Source organism: Mesoplodon bidens (genome assembly GCF_964165515.1).
Source record: "Mesoplodon bidens genome assembly, chromosome: 2".
NCBI classification, from domain to species: Eukaryota; Metazoa; Chordata; class Mammalia; order Artiodactyla; family Ziphiidae; genus Mesoplodon; species Mesoplodon bidens.
Window position 1 is genome coordinate 4,363,286 of NC_138177.1, and position 6,232 is coordinate 4,369,517.

The following is a 6,232-nucleotide window of genomic DNA, read 5'->3' on the forward strand; positions in this document are numbered from 1 at the left end:
TTGGCAGGCGGATTCTTCACCACTGCACCACCAGGGAAGTCCCAAGGATCTGATTTTTACCCTAAGGGCAATCGCTATAAGGCTTTGAGCAGAGGAGTGACATTGTTCTGGATGTTTTAATAGGATCACTCTCACTGCTGAAATCTGAAAATAGATTTAAGTGGAGTAAGAACAGAAATAGAAGAAAGGTTCATAGCCTAAGGCCTATCATCTATCTGAGATGATGGTGGCTTTGCCCAAGATGATGATGAGAAGCAGGTGAGAAGTCAGATTCTGAATTTATTTTGAAAGACGAGTCAACAGATTTGCTGAAGAACTGTATATGGGTAAGGAAAGAAAGGATGACTCTGTTTTGATCAAATATGTGAAGGGAAAGACCATTTTCTTAAATGGGGGAAAAGGTAGGAAGAGCAAGTTCACTGGGTTTCAGGAACTCTGATTAGGACTTGTTAAGTCCAAGATGACTTCTAAACACCCAAGTGAATACGAGGATGGTATTCAGGGCAGAGTTGCAAAGTGGAGATTTCATTTATGAGTCATCAGCATGTAGATGGCATTTAAACCCGTGAGACAGGATGAGATCACACAGGGAGGGAATATAGATAAAAAGGGAAGTGGTCCAAAGGCCAAATCCTGGGCAGCTCCAAAACTTACAAGAAAATGGGAAGGAACCAGAGAAATAGACAGAAAGGGAACAGCCAGAGAGGTGGAAGGAAGATCGAGATTGTTGGTGTCCTTCAAGGTATGTAGAAGGCGGCTTTCAAATGATTCAACCAGGAGTCATGGCCAGAGATGCCCATGCCTACCCTTCAAAGCAACATAGTGTACTGAGGACTGTATCCTCCATCCTTTTGAATAAACACTCAGATACTTCAGTAACAACAGTTGGCAGAGCAGGGAGTAGAGGCAGTGGTAAACAGTTACACAACTGTCTCAGGATAACTTCCTTAGACTAGAACCATCAAGATATTTCACAGAATCCATCCCAAGAAGCAACATCAGCTTCACAAGTGATGGGGAAGCCATTAAATACTGCAAAAGATGCAGAAAGACCTGAGTGACAGCATTGTAAGTTTCTCACAGGAAATAGGGTTATTTATTGTACTGCATATGAAGGAAAGTGTCAATGTAATAATATATATATATATATATATATATATATATATATATATATGGAGTGAAAATATATATGTGAGGGCAAGTGAAGCTTGAGAAATGCCCTCTGACATGTCAGCACAAGGTCCTGAAAGGTGGAGAAGGGATCGGTGACGTCTGAGAGGATCCAGAAAGTTTCGTTCTTTCAAGTTGACATTGGAAATGGGCCTTGAAGGCTTTGTTTTCCAGGCAATACAAGAAAGCTATTCCAGGCGAAGGAAGAGTCTGCATAAAGGCGTGGAGGAAGGTTTCTGGGGGTGGGAGGGAGGATGAGTAGTAGGGTGAACGAGCTAGAGGAAGAAGAGGGTCAGAGGAGGGGAGACAGGAGTCAGGAGGGCTGCCTCCCTATCGAGTGACAGATAAAGAAAGAGAAGAGGATCATATTGGATTGGTATTTGTTTTATGTATCATTGCTCAGCTATAATGAATACGTGATGTGAATAATGATTCTGGGCTCTGTAGAAGCCTCCAGACCAAGTCTTGGCACTTTGCCTAAAAAATTGCAGCTTACAGTTTTGAAATACCTAGAAGCTCTGGGCCTTCAGGAAACCAGGAGTTAAGCTACTTTTCACTATTACTGAGACTCAGGGACTAAACCAACGTGGGCAAAAGGAGGAAGGATCATATTATTAGCTGAAATATGCAGGGGATGGATGGATGGTGAGAGGAAGTCTGAGCAGAAATGAAACTTCAAACGAGAGAAACCAAAAAATATAGACTGAACGCTCGCTAAATGTATAATTTAGCTATTCAAAACTTTCAATGCTACATTTTTTTCAAGCTAAGTACAAGCAAAACTAAGAGGTATTTCACTGGAATCCTTCAACATTCAACAGTGAAACATTTTCAAAGGGTACAGGTTTTGTTTTTAAGAGTTTGTCATTTTTTGTAACTTTTTTTTTGCATTCTGCACTAATAAAAAAGAAATATGAAAGTATTTAGAAAAGAGTATCAAAGAACAAAGACCTAAATCTACACTATACTAATTCTTACATTTCCTTTTTACAAAGTTACTATGAGTGCTATGTCTTATTTCTCTACCTCTTCTGAGAAACCAAATCACTTCTACTTTTTGGAATTTGTATAAAAATATATAACTTAAATATTCAATTTATTATTGAAAATAATAATTAATAAGAATAAAATAACATCATATACATAATAAATAATATACATAATAATAGGTAATAGTATCAGTAAATTGTGTTTCTTATATGGTTACACACAGAAATCAACATTCACACAGAAAAAAATGATTCATACCACTCAAATTAAAGAAAACTGTATTATTTGGTTTAATTTTTAGGTATAAAAGGAAATATAAAATAGAATAGAATAAACAGTAAGACCAGAACAAGTGGTCCCAAATAAATAGGATAGGAAGAATTCTAGTTGCCTAAAACAAGTATTTCTGAGGAGAAATTTTCACTAATCAAGGAGATCTAAATTAAGTCAAATCTCACTTTGTTTTGATATTTTTTTTTCTATTGTTTGAGCACCTAGCATTTTGTTTGATCCATATTTTGATCGTGTTTTATACAGAGGGAAATGCCAATTGATAGGCTTGTTTTCTGTTCATCTTTTTCATGAAGAAAAAAGAAATATGGAAGGAAATTGTTCCTGGGAAGAGAGAGGATTGGGGGATGGGGTGGGAGGGAGATGGTTGACCTTTAGATCAGTTCAGTCCTTCCACTTAGGAGCCCCTGACCTTGGGGCTGCCTCTCAGGTTTTCTGAGCCACAGTTTCCTGACACTAGTCTTGTTTATTTTATAGGTGCCCCAGTCTCTTTACTGATTAAATCGATGTGATATGTGACAACAATACCCATTTCCAGGACAACCGGGAGAATCAAATGGGTGAATGTAAGGAAATATGCATTGGAATTGTGAAGTCTCAGACCCAATTTTGTTGGTATTTTGCTGGTGAACAGAAAAAGAAATGCTTGTTCATTAATGCCTCAACAACACAAAATATTTAAAGAGCAACTCAAATCTGGGTTATTAACAGATAAATTTGTAAAGTATGATTATCCTCAAAATGTTAGATTTTATAAATGAAAAGTCCCATCTGGAATTCCCTTTGATTTTAAAAGGGACTAACACAGTTACAGTAAGTAACCCATTAGTATGATAAAAAAAAAATCCCTTCCATTTATGATAAAGTTCAGATTCCCATCCCAGGCTTCCAGTGCTACCCGACCCCACTCTGCCCACTTCCCCTGGACTTTACGTTCCCATTTGTTCTGCAGTTTAGATTGTAAGCTCCTGTCCAGCATGGTTTTATTTCTACAGAAGATCCTGTTAATATACCATTAAATCTACACAAGTGTAGGCCTGTAGTTACTTTTTTTTTTTTTTTACCCAGAGCCCAGGCTGAGATGATATCTTTCTCTGTTTATGGGTAGATTTTTCTATCCCTCCTTCTAACAGGGACTGTGATCCTTTGAGAGTCAGGGGAAGACAAGATGGAATCATTCTAATTCCCTACTTTGAGTTACACTCAAAGCCCTTTACTCCTGTGTAAGTGGACACCTCTTTCAATATTCCACTTTGAATCATTTTGTCAAGAAGGATCATGCAATGTCCTGTTGGTATTTCTGGTCCCGAGAAAGACTCCTCTATTAATTAAATGAAGAGAAGGAAAACTTCTGTCATAAAATTTAAAATTATGAGTGAGATCTTAAAGGAAATATGATTACAATTTTCTGCCAAATATATGTTCACTGTAAGTTACAGGTATTTCGAAAGTACCTGACAATATTATTGTGTTAGTAGCATCTAACAATGGGTAATTCCTCTGTTCTGACTGAACATCTAGGTTATTCAAAACTTGTCACTACTACAAAATACCGTTGCCATATGATCCAGCAATCCCACTCCTGGGCATATACCCAGACAAAACTATAATTCAAAAGATACATCCACCCCTATGTTTATAGTAGCACTATCTACAATAGCCAAGACATGGAAGCTACATAAATGTCTATAGACAGAGGAATGGATAAAAACGATGTGGTACGTGTATACAATGGAATATTATTCAACCATAATAAAGAATGAAGTAATGCCATTTGCAGCAATGTAGATGGACTTAGAGATGATCATACTAAGTGAAGTAAGTCAGAAAGAAAAAGACAAATACCATATGATATAACCTATACGTGGAATCTAAAATGTGACACAAATGACCTTCTCTATGAAGCAGAATCACAGACATAGAGGACAGACTTGTGGTTGCCAAAGAATGGGGGGATGGGTTTGGAGTTGGGATTAGCAGATGCAAACTATTATATAAGGGATGGATAAATGGCAGAGTCCTACTGTATAGCACAGGGAGCTATATTCAATATCCTGTGATAAACCATAATGGAAAAGAATAGGAAAAATTATATATATATATATATATATATATATCTGAATCACTTTGTGGTACAGCAGAAACTAACACAACATTGTAAATCAACTATATTTCAATAAAAATTTTAAAAAGAAGTTATCATTATTGCTATCAGAGTTTACATACAGAATTCTGATAAGTGTTTGAGAACTGTGTAGACCAAAATTCAATCAGGGCATTGCTGAGTTCTGAGTGCTTGAATTTGTACATTTAGCCTCAGTGTAAATCACTGATGGGCATCACTTTGTGTTAGTGGCAGGAAGTGGTGTTGAACACATTTTGTATTTCACATAATACATATCTTCTGTACTAAGTGTCTGAAAGTAAAATGTTCTCCAAGTTGATTTAAAACACACACACGTTAATATTATGTTATTTAGGCAAACTGATTTGAATGAAAAAAAAAAAATGAAACACCCAGAAAAGGAGTCTTAGAATCAGGCCAGGAAGGTGTTTATTGTGGACCAGAGATGCTTTTGCTGGTGAGAATCTAGCTAAGTACCTTGTTCAAATGATGACAAAGTCATACCTGTCCCTTCAAGCTTTTAGTATTTTTCTATGTTAGTATAAAAAAATCATCTTTCTTACCTAATTCCTCTCCCATAATCTCCCTCCAGAATCACCCTTTCTCTGTATTTCAAGATCTGATTCTCCTGAATTGGCCTCATGTGGTGCAATGCATTCAGGAGATAGTCAATAAACACTGTTGGTATAAAATTAAAGCAAGTTTCTTATAATGACCTCCACCTAACCATTCACTGAAATCACTGATGATCTCTGTTCTCTCAGTTAGGAAAAAAGTACTAACTGATGCCTAAGACAGGCCAAACATGAAGCCAATGAACGAGTTTCTAGCTAGCTTTCAGTCTGCTCTTACAATTGAAATCTGCATTTACCAAGAGCTGTGTTTGTTCACATATCTGTTTATCCCATTTGGGTTGTAATTATGCAATAAAAAATAAATTTTATAAAATGATTAAATATGAATGCAAAAAGAAAGGTGCCCTTGTGAAAAAGAGCTTTTTTTTTTTTTTTTTGGAAAGATTTGTACACATGATGTACACCTGGTGCTTTGATACAGGTACGGATGATGAGATATTTTTAAACTGTTAGGAGGAAACTAAAATCTTAAAAGATTTAGCTCTCAGGATATATTCTACTTATCTTTCAATTCATTCATCTATTGAAAGATATTGCACCTGGTATTTACAGATGAGGCAACAGAGGTGTAGTTTATAAAGCAATAGTACATGACACTCCACTCTGCTGATTATAAAGCCTTGGCCATATGTCAAAAGATTAACTTTTCATTTCAAATAAAACTCTTAGATGCAGGTGAATGATATTTTATGATCCTCTACTGTGAAGAACGTTCCGATCTGTCCAATCACTAGTGGATTGAATCAAATCAAATATGATGGATGTTATTGGACTGTCTTAGGACAACCCCCTATGCAAGCACAAAGCAATTAACATAAAATGCATGTTTAGATGATTTTAATTTAAACTCAAAACCTTCAGTAATATTTCCCTTAATGCTGATTTAGTCACTGTATTAAGATCAAACTCTAGCAAACAGCACTACTACAGAACAACACAAAGCCCCAAAGAATCCTTTTCTTTCCTATCACCTGAGGCCTAGGGAGAGAACAGAATAGATGTCTATCATAAACCCAGGAAA